Source organism: Canis lupus, chromosome 6 (genome assembly GCF_048164855.1).
Source record: "Canis lupus baileyi chromosome 6, mCanLup2.hap1, whole genome shotgun sequence".
Taxonomy (NCBI): Eukaryota; Metazoa; Chordata; class Mammalia; order Carnivora; family Canidae; genus Canis; species Canis lupus.
In genome coordinates this window covers 58456711-58472970 of record NC_132843.1, presented here as the reverse complement: position 1 = coordinate 58472970, position 16260 = coordinate 58456711, and the positions used below count along the sequence as shown (strand labels likewise).

Below are 16260 nucleotides of genomic sequence, written 5' to 3'. Positions count from 1 at the left end.
GTTGCCCACTCTCCACAGCCCCACACTGATTTGAGTGATTTCTCAAGCACATCATTCCCTGTATGGTATCCCGAAGGGTCAGTGTCCTCAGCTGCAGTGTCCACTAACTGAGCTACCTATTGCTGATACCCACACACTCAAGTCCACCAAACAGCCTCCTGCCTGACTTCATGGGGCTCATCCTGCAACCTGGTTAAGTCCCCTAGTCCCAGCCGACCAAGTGCTCACTCTCTCTGCCTTTCTCCTGAACAGTCTCCCTAGGCTTTGCTCCAAAACAGACTAAAATGACAACAATGTAATAAATATAATAGAGGTATCTACAGAGTGATTCAGAAGCAGAGAGGAAGAATTGGGGTGGGGATGGGAGTAAAGGAAACAACTAATTTGAATCTTAATAAGAAGTGTACCAAATGAAAGAACAAAGAAACTTTCCAGCAAGGAGGAACAGATTCTTCAAAGGCATAAATATGGGAATGAATCTGACATGCTGGGAAAACAAGTTTTATGCATTCAAGGAATGATGATAGAACAGTAGATAAGGGGAAAAAGAAGAAAGATCTTAAAGTCTTACCAACAAAAATGTACCCTATTTGGCATGCATTTAATTTATTCTTGTCACAGTAACGATGACATAATGAGGTAATGCATTGTGTTATGGGGAGATTAGTGTGGGCTCACTCATTCTCAAAATTTATAAGGCTTAGCATTCAAGGAACTCTGAGCTTCTTTAGTATGACTGCAATCATCCACATGTTTCCTCAGATAGGTGACAGAAGCAGGTACAGCACCTACCCAGATTCAGTGATTTTTAATGGACTTATGTAAGGTCACAGAGTGAAGGAAGGAGCCCAGGAGATGCTCAGCAAAGTAGTGGTGATATATATTTAAGTTGAATCAAACGGAAACTTGATCCTTGGAGAAATCTCCCCAGAATTCTGTACACTCAATGCTATTTCTTTGAGTGCCACGACAGCTGTCTTTCCTGTCCCCTTGTAGAAAAGGCAGCTGTTCAGGGAAGGAGGTCTTCCAACAGGGACAGTCCCAGGTGAAATGAGGACTGGCTGTTTTTCTATCCCAACCATAATGAAAGTTGGCTTTAACTCTTCCTGGCATTGTTGGAGTTTACACTATTCATTTCAATGGCCTTCTGGCTGCCAGAACCTCTTTACTGCCCAGTGATCTACACGGCCAATAGTGAATCATCAGAGACACACATTGACTTGTTCACCTCTCTGAATTAGAGACACGCTAACTCAACCGGCCAAGACGACTTTGTTTTGAGCAGAATGCAAAAGGATAAAACATCAGGCCAGAGAGTTGGAATCAAAATGGAAGTTCTTGGGATCCCTGGGTGGCGCAGCGGTTTGGCCCCTGCCTTTGGCCCAGGGCGCGATCCCAGAGACCCAGGATCGAATCCCACATCGGGCTCCCGGTGCATGGAGCCTGCTTCTCCCTCTGCCTGTGTCTCTGCCCCTCTCTCTCTCTCTCTGTGACTATCATAAATAAATAAAAAATTTTAAAAAATGGAAGTTCTTGAAATATATGTAAAATGGTTATAATGATAATAAAGAGCAAAATATCTCAAGCTATTAATTTGGTCAACAACTTCCCTTATCATTTGACCCATTTTTATTGCTCTTGGACATAGGTAGGCAGAGCTGGAGTTGATAAGAGCAGATGATTTTGGAAATTCTATTATATTGGACAGAGTATACTATCATGTCCTTCCAAATCTGTACCTCAGCTGCACTGAACCTCAAAACCCCGACCTCAAAAGGAATCTTGCATTCTTATGGCTTACCATCATCAAGTTTGTTAGTAATGGCACTTGCTTCAAGACCCCTTGGTAGCAAAAAGATAAAAGGAAAAAGGATTGATAAGTGACTTTTAGGGACAATACTTGGCCTAAGGTCATTATTCTAGGGCCCATTAGATCTTTAGAGATCACCCTTGGCCTCCTTAGATCAGTCTGTATATTTATACCTTCAACAAACTTATTTAGCACAAATTTATTAAGTGCCTATGACGTTCTTGATGCAAGATTATACAAGTCAAACTGTGTGAAATTCTGGTTGTTTCATCTATAAAATGAGGATAATGTGCATCTCTCAGAATGAGAATTAAAAATATAATAAATTCAAAATACTTACCTCAGTGCCTGACACAAAATCAGGGCTTAATAGTTACTTCGTTCAATTACAGCAGCACAAAGACAAATTGGTATACTTCCATCAAGGAACTCACAGTGTAGATTGTGCCTAAATTCCCCCAGTGTCCTAGAATTACTATAAACCTGAGATAAGTTATACCTACTTGATCCTTCACAGGCTCTGTGGGCAGAACCAATTCAAGACTAACCTTAATTATCAGTGTTCTGGGATCCCTAGGTGGCGCAGCGGTTTGGCGCCTGCCTTCGGCCTAGGGCGCGATCCTGGAGACCCAGGATCGAATCCCACATCGGGCTCCCGGTGCATGGAGCCTGCTTCTCCCTCTGCCTGTGTCTCTGCCTCTCTCTCTCTCTCCCTCTGTGACTATCATAAATAAATAAAAATTAAAAAAAAAATTATCAGTGTTCTGAGCAGAGGATCCCATGGAGCTTTCTCCTACATGAATTCTAGATCCTAATTCTACCATTCCATTTAGCTGCTACATGAAAAGAAAACCATGGAATATTTTATCATTTAAATATAATTGATTAATGAAGCCATCAGGAAGGTGCTGTCAAGTGACAATGAACATGAATAATATCTCTGGCCTAAGACCCTTCACAATTTGTAGAAAGTATTCTCAATTATAATTTTTTAAAGAGAGAAAGAGTAATGTTTCCTGGCATGAGATGGTGTTGTATTCACTAGAGGCAGTTATTGCAAGAAACATGCCGTAGATCCTTATATTGAGTCCTCAGAGCAACTGAGTCACAGGAATCACCCATGTCAGAGAAAAATCATTGCCATCAACTGGTCTTTCCTGGAATTTTAGTCTTGACTCCTATGAAATTGGCTTTGCCAAAAACAACTACCATTGCTTGTTTGCTCTCTCTCTCTCTCTCTCCTTTTTATTTTTCAGTTTGTACTTTAAGATAAAACCTGGTATGCAGAATTAGTCAGAATTACTTGGAAAAGTGAAGTCTGATTAGGAAGTACAGATGAAAACTTGCATTGGTTATTGCAGACACTGAGTTGGGGAGCAAGGTACCAGAAAAGATGACTGTGAGAAAAGCAATTTGACTTCCAGGTTTCGAAATGACCCCACTCTGTCCATTACTGTACCCAAGGCCTCATTTGGGTTTGTAGGTGAGCCTATTACATTATTGCAAATTTCAGGCTTGTCATCTTCTATTACAAGGTATGCTTGCTGACTTTATTTTTTTAAGATTATTTATTTATTTATTCATAGAGACAGAGAGAGAGAGAGAAGCAGAGACACAGGCAGAGGGAGAAGCAGAGGGAGAAGCAGAGGGAGAAGCAGGCATCATACAGAGAGCCTGACGTGGGACTCGATCCAGGGTCTCCAGGATCATGCCCTGGGCTGCAGGTGGTGCTAAACAACTGCACCACCGGGGCTACCCTCTTGCTGACTTTAAAAACAAAGTGACTATTCAATCTGGAGACATCTCAGAAGACCCCAAGTAGCTTTCAGATCAATAACCTACCAGTTGTCTTCAACCTCAGAAGGATAGATTCAGTTATTAGTATATTTATAAAGTGACATTTTCCCCTCATACGAATATATTAATGATGTATTCTAGTCTTTCAACGACTCTTTATACTTTGGGGATTTCTGTTCCTTTGTCAACCCTGAAATAAGAGCTAGTTTGCTGCCCTACCAATTTTCCTCCCTCTTCATCTCCCTCTGTGGCATCTCTTATCTCTTTGCTGGTATCTCTATATCTGAAGGCAGTATGTATCTTTAGTATAGAATGGGTAAAGGTATTATTAGGAATATCTGTATTTTCCTAATGAAGAAAAAATATGGAAAATAGGATGAATTAAGTAATATCTATCTTGGGACAATGTACATTAATCTTCAATGCAAATACAACTTTATTTTACTTTTGTACTCAATCCCTTATAAGAGTATTTGCTTATAGAGTAAATTTCTATAAATTGAGCCTCACTTGAAATGTTTTTCCACTAACTTCTATTATCTAAAGAAATATGATAGTGCCAGACAGTAACCTGACATCTTGAAAATTGAGTAAATATGTTCCCAAGAGCCACTTCTTTACCAAAAGAGGTATTAACAGAAATAGAGCATATGCTATTCCAGGAACATATGCTTAGCATGTGCCTTTGTGATGACTGTCAGGAAGTATTTTCATTGAGTAAACTGGCTCTCAGTATACATTACTGTATGTACATGGCCCTTTATGGGAATGGTAATAAAGTCTCAAAGTGTCTATTAGTTTATTTCTCTCTCTTTTGAGATAAGCAACTTCACACCAGTTTTTTATGCTTTGCAAAACCATCTGCTTAGATTGAATTATTCTATTATGCTGGCTGTAATTGAGTGGATCAGGAATTAGTGCATTAATTGAAAACCAACAAATAAAAATGTTCCATATTGGATTATGGCCCATTGACCCAACTAGATCTTCTCTGTTCAAAGAAGGTAAAGGTAGAAGAGGAGGATCAAACAGAATTTCTAGGGCCACTTTTAGTACCAGTGGAGCAACAGTTACATTCTTACACTAACCCACATTACTTGAGGTCACCAGGACACCTGAAAGAGCTAAGCTCAAATAGCCCTCATTATTAATTCATTTTTTTCATAAAGCTCTAAAAATTGCCTAATGAGAATCACTATGATGGAGTATGATAGACATCATCAATGATGATTTCCAGTGATCCTTGGCACCTGGTATTCATACCCTTGTATTATCCCCTCCTCTGGAGTGTGGATTGGGTTTCATGACTCATTTCTAATAAATAGAATAAAGACGGATATACTTCCAAGATTAGGCTATAAAAAATCTGCAGCTTCCATCTTGGGTTTTCTTTCTACTCATCTACTCTATGGAAAGCCATGTGGTAGAGCAGCCTTATGGAAAGGCCCACATATGAGGAACTGACACCTCTTGCCAACAACCATATGACTGAGCTTAAAAATAGATACAGTCAAGTGACAAATTACTACAGCCCAGTCTAATATCTTAATTGTAGCCTCTTGAGACACCCTGAGCTAGAACCACCCACCAAGCCAGCCATTCCCTGATACCTAACCCTCAAAAATTGGGAGGTAATAAAGGTTTGCCATTATTTAAGTTCCTATGTTTTGGAGTAATTTGTTAGTCAGCAATAGATATTATTTGGAGGGATATATTTATACAGGGGTTGGCAAACAAGAGCCTGTAGGCCACCGACTGTTTTTGTAAATGAAGGTTTATTAGAACAGAGTCATATCCATTAATTTACATATTGTCTGTGACTGCTTTCACACTACAACAATAGTGTTGAGTGGTTGAGACAAAGACTGTATGGTCTGCAAAGCCTTAAGTGTTTATAGTATTTGCCTTTTTTAGAAAAAAAGTTGCCAATCCCAGGACTTAGAATGAATTTGATTTCAAATGACCAAATAATACTTCTCTGGAAGTGGAACCACAAGTACTGATCTAACTTCTTCTTTTTGAAGATTAATATAACTATTGCTGTAACAGGTAAATGATCTGTCTAGCATCATATAACCAATAGCAAAGCTGAACAAAAGATCCAAGCTTCCTAGCTCCCATTCCAGTAGTTCCTTCAATTTACCATAATACACCTCCCTCAGATAAGCCACCACAACAACATGTTGTTTTATCATGAGTTTCCTATGTTACTTAATAAATCACTATAGGTCCCACTACATTATTTCCTAATAGCACAGGAACATTCACTAATGTGTCTCAAAGTCTTAGCAGATGACCTTATCCCCTGATATAACTAAGCTAATTCAAATATATATGAAAAAGGAAAATGACAGATTATTGAAAGACTCATTGAAAATAGTTATTCAATTTAATTTCATTACAGTTGACCCTTGAACAACATGAGTTTGAACTTTCCAGGTCCATTTACATGCAGATTTTTTTCAGTAAATACAGTGCAATTCTGTAAAGGTATTTTCTCTTCCTTTTGATTTTCTTAATAACATTTTCTTTTCTCTAGCTTGATTATTATAATACAGTATATGATACATATAACATACCAAATATGTATTAATTGACTTATTGATAAGACTTCCAGTTAATGGTAGGCTATTAGTAATTAAGTACTTAGGGAGTTAAAAGTTATATACGGATTTTCAATGGGGATGTGGCACAATTCATCCCAATGATATTCAAGGGTCATCTATATTTTTACTCTTGCCAAGGGATTATGCAGCTGAAAGTGGTAAGCTAATGATGTATACTTACTGTCAAAAATTACCTGCTGGATTTAGGTATATAAATCCTTTCATGAGAGAAAGCAAATAAGCACCACCAATTTGACTTTCTTATGACCAGAGCAGACACTGATAATCAAATACAGCATCCTTTCCCACTAAACCTTGCTATAGTCTCAATAACCCTCTTCTACACCATGCTGCAGAAACTTACCAGCATTCAGTCAAAGTTGCCACCTGGGTTAAAACTCACGTACCTTCTCTGACAGACAACAATGCTACAGTCTCTATACTGGAACATACTGATATAAGTTAATTTCAGACATATTTTAAAGCAATTAGTGACCAAGGGAGCTTAATTGCTGTCTATTTAATGCTAAGACAGCTACAAGACACACATGGGAAGAACAGAGCTAATGGTGCAATGTATATGAGGGAGGATCTGTGACTGTGGCCAAATGCACATCAGGGTCCAGCTGCACAGCTACTTTCTCCATAAATCTTTCCCTGATATGCAACAATATGTCCTGGCTTACCTGGGCAGTCCCAGGTTGTTTCTCTTATTCTACCATAATCATCATCATTATACAAAGAAGGTATTTGTTGAATTAATGAATGCCTGAGATCATAAAATATCTAACAGCTAAAAAATCTATCCCTTATTCACCTCAGTAAATCTCACAGATAAACAGTACACATGCTTTACAAATATTGTTTGAATAAATGAATAAACAAATGCATGAATGCTTACAATAGTTTCTTGACCTCATTGGTCAACTTTGCTCAGTATGTTTGTTCTTCAAAACATTATAGATGGGAATACTGATAAAAATTCACTTATTGAAATATCAATTAATATGCACCAAACAAGAGCAGCATATGCGACAGGGCGAATTCTTTACTTCCAGATGTATTTAAGTGGTTTACTGAAATATGGTGAAGTCTCCTTATCTGGTCATGTTGGTATGGTTAGTAATAAACATGGGGTCAGTAGTGGCCCATCTCTGAAGATATGGCATGGATCTGATGACCTCTGAAGGTCTAGGTGACTCATCTTAAAAAGCTATTTTGACAAAATCGGTCTCAGAATATGAACCATGAGCAGAGACCATCAAATAGTCTACAGAAGTTAAGGAATAAAAGGTTTTGCTTAATATTAAATTATCTCAAATTCCAAAATGGAGGAACTGAAAATAAGAGTCTGGAAGAGTACTGATGGAAATCAGTACTTATTAGTATCAGAAATGTCTTCGGATTGTCTGTCATGACATAACTTAGCTACATTTCTCAAATTCTAGCTTGTGATCTAACACTCCAAGCATCATTCTCACAGCTCCAAAACCATTACTTTTAAGTCTTAAAACTATGACAGCACTTTTTAGATCAGTTCCGATCTTCAGACTAGTCATTATAATAAATGAGATGCTCTGATTTGCTAAAGAAGGATTGCCTCTTCAATCTCCCATAGAGTTAACATTGACTTGAAGGCTTTTCCACACTTCTGTGGAGTTTACATAGAAAAGGACCTAATCAGGTAAAGGCAAGATGGCGGGAGAGTAGGGTCCCCAAATCACCTGTCTCCACCAAATTACCTAGAAAACCTTCCAATCATCCTGAAAATCTATGAATTCGGCCTGAGAATTAAAGAGAGAACAGCTGGAATGCAACAGTGAGAAGAGTTCGCGCTTCTATCAAGGTAGGAAGACGGGGAAAAAGAAGTAAAGGAACAAAAGGCCTCTAAGGGGGAGGGGCCCCGCGAGGAGCCGGGCTGAGGCCGGGGCGAGTGTCCCCAGGACAGGAGAGCCCCGTCCCGGAGACGCAGGAGCTGCACCGACCTTCCCGGGGGAAAGGGGCTCGCAGGGAGTTGGAGCAGGACCCAGGAGGGCGGGGATGCCCTCGGGCTCCCGGGGACAGTAACAGCAACTGCGCGCCCAGGAGAGTGCGCCGAGCTCCCTAAGGGCTGCAGCGCGCACGGCGGGACCCGGAGCAGCTCGGAGGGCTCGGGCGGCGGCTCCGCGGAGGGGGCTGCGCGGCCCCGGGAGCAGCTCGGAGGGGCTCGGGCAGAGGAAGAGGCTCCGTGCGGAGGGGGCTGCGCGGTTCCAGGAGCAGCTCGGAGGGGCTCGGGCGGCAGCTCCGCGGAGGGGGTTGCGCGGCCCGGGAGCGCGAATCCACCAGCGCAGGCTCCGGAGCACAGGGCGCCGGGACACAGCCCAGGATCCGGCCTCCCCCGGGACAGGCAGAGGCCGGGAGGGCCCAGGACAGCGAGGACGCTCCTGCCCCAGCTGAGCAGATCAGCGGCCCCGCCCCGGAGCCTCCAGGCCCTGCAGACGGAGTTCCTGCCGGAGCTGAATCCAGGTTTCCAGAGCTGCCCCGCCACTGGGGCTGTTCCTCCTGCGGCCTCACGGGGTAAACAACCCCCACTGAGCCCTGCACCAGGCAGGGGCACAGCAGCTCCCCCAAGTGCTAACACCTGAAAATCAGCACAACAGGCCCCTCCCCCAGAAGACCAGCTAGACGGACAACTTCCAGGAGAAGCCAAGGGACTTAAAGTACACAGAATCAGAAGATACTCCCCCGTGGTTCTTTTTGTTTGTTTGTTTGTTTTTTTGTTTTGTTTTGTTTTGTTTTGCTTTTTGATTTGTTTTCTTCCCCCACCCCCCTTTTTTTTCTCCTTTCTTTTTCTTTCTCTTTTTCTTCTCTTTTTTTTTTTTTTTTTTAGTTTTTTTTCTTCCCTTTTTTTTTTCTCTTTCTCTTTTCTTTCCTTCTTTCTCTCCTCTCTTTTTCTCTTTTTCCCAATACAACTTGATTTTGGCCACTCTGCACTGAGCAAAATGACTAGGAGGAAAACCTCACCTCAAAAGAAAGAATCAGAAACAGTCCTCTCTCCCACAGAGTTACAAAATCTGGATTACAATTCAATGTCAGAAAGCCAATTCAGAAGCACTATTATACAGCTACTGGTGGCTCTAGAAAAAAGTATAAAGGAATCAAGAGACTTCATGACTGCAGAATTTAGAGCTAATCAGGCAGAAATTAAAAATCAATTGAATGAGATGCAATCCAAACTAGAAGTCCTAACGACGAGGGTTAACGAGGTGGAAGAACGAGTGAGTGACATAGAAGACAAGTTGATAGCAAAGAGGGAAACTGAGGAAAAAAGAGACAAACAATTAAAAGACCATGAGGATAGATTAAGGGAAATAAACGACAGCCTGAGAAAGAAAAACCTACGTTTAATTGGGGTTCCCGAGGGCGCCGAAAGGGACAGAGGGCCAGAATATGTATTTGAACAAATTCTAGCTGAAAACTTTCCTAATCTGGGAAGGGAAACAGGCATTCAGATCCAGGAAATAGAGAGATCCCCCCCTAAAATCAATAAAAACCATTCAACACCTCGACATTTAATAGTGAAGCTTGCAAATTCCAAAGATAAAGAGAAGATCCTTAAAGCAGCAAGAGACAAGAAATCCCTGACTTTTATGGGGAGGAGTATTAGGGTAACAGCAGACCTCTCCACAGAGACCTGGCAGGCCAGAAAGGGCTGGCAGGATATATTCAGGGTCCTAAATGAAAAGAACATGCAACCAAGAATACTTTATCCAGCAAGGCTCTCATTCAAAATGGAAGGAGAGATAAAGAGCTTCCAAGACAGGCAGCAACTAAAAGAATATGTGACCTCCAAACCAGCTCTGCAAGAAATTTTAAGGGGGACTCTTAAAATTCCCCTTTAAGAAGAAGTTCAGTGGAACAGTCCACAAAAACAAGGACTGAATAGATATCATGATGACACTAAACTCATATCTCTCAATAGTAACTCTGAATGTGAACGGGCTTAATGACCCCATCAAAAGGCGCAGGGTTTCAGACTGGATAAAAAAGCAGGACCCATCTATTTGCTGTCTACAAGAGACTCATTTTAGACAGAAGGACACCTACAGCCTGAAAATAAAAGGTTGGAGAACCATTTACCATTCGAATGGTCCTCAAAAGAAAGCAGGGGTAGCCATCCTTATATCAGATAAACTAAAATTTACCCCAAAGACTGTAGTGAGAGATGAAGAGGGACACTATATCATACTTAAAGGAACTATTCAACAAGAGGACTTAACAATCCTCAATATATATGCCCCGAATGTGGGAGCTGCCAAATATATCAATCAATTATTAACCAAAGTGAAGAAATACTTAGATAATAATACACTTATACTTGGTGACTTCAATCTAGCTCTTTCTATACTCGATAGGTCTTCTAAGCACAACATCTCCAAAGAAACGAGAGCTTTAAATGATACACTGGACCAGATGGATTTCACAGATATCTACAGAACTTTACATCCAAACTCAACTGAATACACATTCTTCTCAAGCGCACATGGAACTTTCTCCAGAATAGACCACATATTGGGTCACAAATCGGGTCTGAACCGATACCAAAAGATTGGGATTGTCCCCTGAATATTCTCAGACCATAAGGCCTTGAAATTAGAACTAAATCACAACAAGAAGTTTGGAAGGACCTCAAACACGTGGAGGTTAAGGACCATCCTGCTAAAAGATAAGAGAGTCAACCAGGAAATTAAGGAAGAATTAAAAAGATTCATGGAAACTAATGAGAATGAAGATACAACCGTTCAAAATCTTTGGGATGCAGCAAAAGCAGTCCTAAGGGGGAAATACATCGCAATACAAGCATCCATTCAAAAACTGGAAAGAACTCAAATACAAAAGCTAACCTTACACATAAAGGAGCTAGAGAAAAAACAGCAAATAGATCCTACACCCAAGAGAAGAAGGGAGTTAATAAAGATTCGAGCAGAACTCAACGAAATCGAGACCAGAAGAACTGTGGAACAGATCAACAAAACCAGGAGTTGGTTCTTTGAAAGAATTAACAAGATAGATAAACCATTAGCCAGCCTTATTAAAAAGAAGAGAGAGAAGACTCAAATTAATAAAATCATGAATGAGAAAGGAGAGATCACTACCAACACCAAGGAAATACAAACGATTTTAAAAACATATTATGAACAGCTATACGCCAATAAATTAGGCAATCTAGAAGAAATGGACGCATTCCTGGAAAGCCACAAACTACCAAAACTGGAACAGGAAGAAATAGAAAACCTGAACAGGCCCATAACCAGGGAGGAAATTGAAGCAGTCATCAAAAACCTCCCAAGACACAAGAGTCCAGGGCCAGATGGCTTCCCAGGGGAATTTTATCAAACGTTTAAAGAAGAAACCATACCTATTCTCCTAAAGCTGTTTGGAAAGATAGAAAGAGATGAAGTACTTCCAAATTCGTTCTATGAGGCCAGCATCACCTTAATTCCAAAACCAGACAAAGACCCCACCAAAAAGGAGAATTATAGACCAATATCCCTGATGAACATGGATGCAAAAATTCTCAACAAGATACTGGCCAATAAGATCCAACAGTACATTAAAAAAATTATTCACCATGACCAAGTAGGATTTATCCCTGGGACACAAGGCTGGTTCAACACCCGTAAAACAATCAATGTGATTCATCATATCAGCAAGAGAAAAACCAAGAACCATACGATCCTCTCATTGGATGCAGAGAAAGCATTTGACAAAATACAGCATCCATTCCTGATCAAAACTCTTCAGAGTGTAGGGATAGAGGGAACATTCCTTGACATCTTAAAAGCCATCTATGAAAAGCCCACAGCAAATATCATTCTCAATGGGGAAGCGCTGGGAGCCTTTCCCCTAAGATCAGGAACAAGACAGGGATGTCCACTCTCACCACTGCTGTTCAACATAGTACTGGAAGTCCTAGCCTCAGCAACCAGGCAACAAAAAGACATTAAAGGCATTCAAATTGGCAAAGAAGAAGTCAAACTCTCCCTCTTCGCCGATGACATGATACTCTACATAGAAAACCCAAAAGTCTCCACCCCAAGATTGCTAGAACTCATACAGCAATTCGGTAGCGTGGCAGGATACAAAATCAATGCCCAGAAGTCAGTGGCATTTCTATACACTAACAATGAGACTGAAGAAAGAGAAATTAAGGAGTCAATCCCATTTACAATTGCACCCAAAAGCATAAGATACCTAGGAATAAACCTAACCAAAGATGTAAAGGATCTATACCCTCAAAACTATAGAACACTTCTGAAAGAAATTGAGGAAGACACAAAGAGATGGAAAAATATTCCATGCTCATGGATTGGCAGAATTAATATTGTGAAAATGTCAATGTTACCCAGGGCAATATACACGTTTAATGCAATCCCTATCAAAATACCATGGACTTTCTTCAGAGAGTTAGAACAAATAATTTTAAGATTTGTGTGGAATCAGAAAAGACCCCGAATAGCCAGGGGAATTTTAAAAAAGAAAACCATATCTGGGGGCATCACAATGCCAGATTTCAGGTTGTACTACAAAGCTGTGGTCATCAAGACAGTGTGGTACTGGCACAAAAACAGACACATAGATCAGTGGAACAGAATAGAGAATCCAGAAGTGGACCCTGAACTTTATGGGCAACTAATATTTGATAAAGGAGGAAAGACTATCCATTGGAAGAAAGACAGTCTCTTCAATAAATGGTGCTGGGAAAATTGGACATCCACATGCAGAAGAATGAAACTAGACCACTCTCTTTCACCATACACAAAGATAAACTCAAAATGGATGAAAGATCTAAATGTGAGACAAGATTCCATCAAAATCCTAGAGAAGAACACAGGCAACACCCTTTTTGAACTCGGCCATAGTAACTTCTTGCAAGATACATCCACGAAGGCAAAAGAAACAAAAGCAAAAATGAACTATTGGGACTTCATCAAGATAAGAAGCTTTTGCACAGCAAAGGATACAGTCAACAAAACTCAAAGACAACCTACAGAATGGGAGAAGATATTTGCAAATGACATATCAGATAAAGGGCTAGTTTCCAAGATCTATAAAGAACTTATTAAACTCAACACCCAAGAAACAAACAATCCAATCATGAAATGGGCAAAAGACATGAACAGAAATCTCACAGAGGAAGACATAGACATGGCCAACATGCATATGAGAAAATGCTCTGCATCACTTGCCATCAGGGAAATACAAATCAAAACCAAAATGAGATACCACCTCACACCAGTGAGAATGGGGAAAATTAACAAGGCAGGAAACAACAAATGTTGGAGAGGATGTGGAGAAAAGGGAACCCTCATACACTGTTGGTGGGAATGTGAACTGGTGCAGCCACTCTGGAAAACTGTGTGGAGGTTCCTCAAACAGTTAAAAATATACCTGCCCTACGACCCAGCAATTGCACTGCTGGGGATTTACCCCAAAGATACAGATGCAGTGAAATGCCGGGACACCTGCACCCCGATGTTTATAGCAGCAATGGCCACGATAGCCAAACTGTGGAAGGAGCCTCGGTGTCCAACGAAAGATGAATGGATAAAAAAGATGTGGTTTATGTATACAATGGAATATTACTCAGCTATTAGAAATGACAAATACCCACCATTTGCTTCAACGTGGATGGAACTGGAGGGTATTATGCTGAGTGAAGTAAGCCAGTCGGAGAAGGACAAACATTATATGTTCTCATTCATTTGGGGAATATAAATAATAGTGAAAGGGAATATAAGGGAAGGGGGACAGAAAGGGAGACAGAACATAAAGACTGCTAACTCTGGGAAATGAACTAGGGGTGTTGGAAGGGGAGGAGGGCGGGGGGTGGGAGTGAATGGGTGACAGGCACTGGGGGTTAATCTGTATGTTAGTAAATTGAACACCAATAAAAAATAAATAATAAAAATAAAAAAATAAAGAAAGAAAGAAAAAGAAAAAAAAAAGAAAAGGACCTAATCATTGTCTTAAAACCCCATTTAGACACAATGTGAAGATTCTAGATGCCTGAGGAGGACCTTGCATGAAACTTGACAGAAAAGAAATCAAGAAACTAATATGATCTCAAAGGATTTATTTAGTTTCTGGCCAGCCTTTGAAGTTTTCATATGTAATAACAGAGCTCATTCAACAGGCTTCATGTAGGTCTGACCTAACAGCAGATCCTACTATGGTATAATACATGGCCCAGTTAATAGAGCTTCTGTACCTTTAGGAAAGTGGCTAAGGCAGACTCCATGTGGCAACTGGACATCTGATCTCTATCTGACTCTTACTAAAGCCTGGTAAATTAAGAATTTCAAGCTCATAATGGAAGAAAAGAAGGACAAGATGCCTCTATATTCTTCCCTCCCTCCACTCATCCTTTTCTTTTCCTTCTCCATGAACCTCTTTACCTCCTTTGCCCTCCCTCCTTATCCTCCACCCTGAGTTGGGTTAATGGTTATTCACTCCTCAAAGAAGAATCCTGCCTGATCTGGTAAAATGATATGGCCTTCTTAGCCTATCCATCACTGCAGTGTTCCTTTATTTCCCAACCTCTCCTACAGCAACTGAAATGAGGCATGGGCATGTGGCTATTTTTTCTTTTAAAATTGGAACTTACATGCTGCTCTCAGTGTTGGCTGCTTGGTCACCCAGAAACAGACACTCAGGGTGCCCGGCCATAGACACCACAGAGTCAGCCCAGTATAATTTCCTGGAAGTCACATTACCCATAATGATGGGCAGCCCTGGGATTTATTCCCATTCTGAACTTGGCTTCATATCTTATTTTGATCATCCTTCTCATTTTTCTCCTCTAGTATCATCTACTTTATCAATGATTTTATTAAGTGAAACCAGTAGACCTGATAAGCCCATGGCCACCTAGGCAAGGGAGTCTGCTAAATTAGATCTGTGATATCAAACTCCTTCTGAACTCCAGAGTATAATTTTGAGGCTATGGAGTGAATCAGAGGCAGAGAATGATATGGGGGAAGTTAGAGGCTTAAATGTAGTCCTCTGCCACCTGCCTAGCAGCTTGGATAGTTAGACACAGTTGAAGAAACAACTGGGAGTCAGACAATCTCCCCTTGGGTTAGTCAATCAATTCAATCAATCCATTGGTTTTGTGACTTAAGGCAAGTTTCCTTATCCATACCATAACACAACAGGGTTAAATTAAATGACCTCCAAGATCTAGTTATGATGTTCCATGACTTTGAATATGAGTAGGTTCATATGTCTTTCAGAATTTACCTTGGTTCCTACCCTTAGAGATTCACAGAAGCTATTTTCAGAATCCCTTTCTTTCACAGTTCATGAAAGAAGAAGATGAGGTGAGATTCATAGGTCTCCTTCCCATTTCAGCACATGAAGACTGACTGAATAGAGGCCACTATGATGTTCCTCAAGCCCCTGTCATCAATCCTCTCCTTCTCCTCCTTCATCAAGAAGATCAAAGCTACCAAGCAAAGCCTCTCTCAAACCACTGCCTGCCTGCCTACAACTCATGTATCAGTATCCACTCTCACCGCCTTCCCTCCAGTCTCAGAGAAGGATGTGTGTCCTTTCTTCAGTTCATGGCTGCCACTGTCGCTTGGGCTCTGAACCCCTTCCTCTGCTACCTCCACAGAAGGGTTATTCCCTTGATTATTCATCTTCAAAACTATTCCAAGATAAAATTATTCCAACCATTCTCTAAAAGATGGAAATTGAGGTAATAAAATCACCTTTGTTTGTGTGTAGTATGGAGGACCCAGTAATGATTCTTCAAGAGAATGTTAGTTTTTGCATAAGGCCATTGTAGGGAAGGTTCTCATTGCACTACACAGTTTTCTCCACATGGGTCCCCAGGAGAAATTTCTGTCCAGTCTGATTACCTAACCAGCTATTATCTTGAGTGGCTGTTTGTTTTCATCTTATAAATAGGGTGAGCCGTGTAACTTATCCTTCTTTTACCAATTCTGGGAAGTTCAGAGCTAAATCTGTGTTCTAACTCTAGCATTCTAATATATATGCACT

General features: G+C 40.7%; 1 protein-coding gene across 2 annotated transcripts in view; it reads right to left on the bottom strand.

Annotated features, from left to right (window-relative positions):
• The window catches only part of PAPPA2 (pappalysin 2), a 456471-nt gene that overhangs the window by 199413 nt on the left and 240798 nt on the right, over positions 1-16260 (bottom strand). The window lies entirely within an intron of this gene.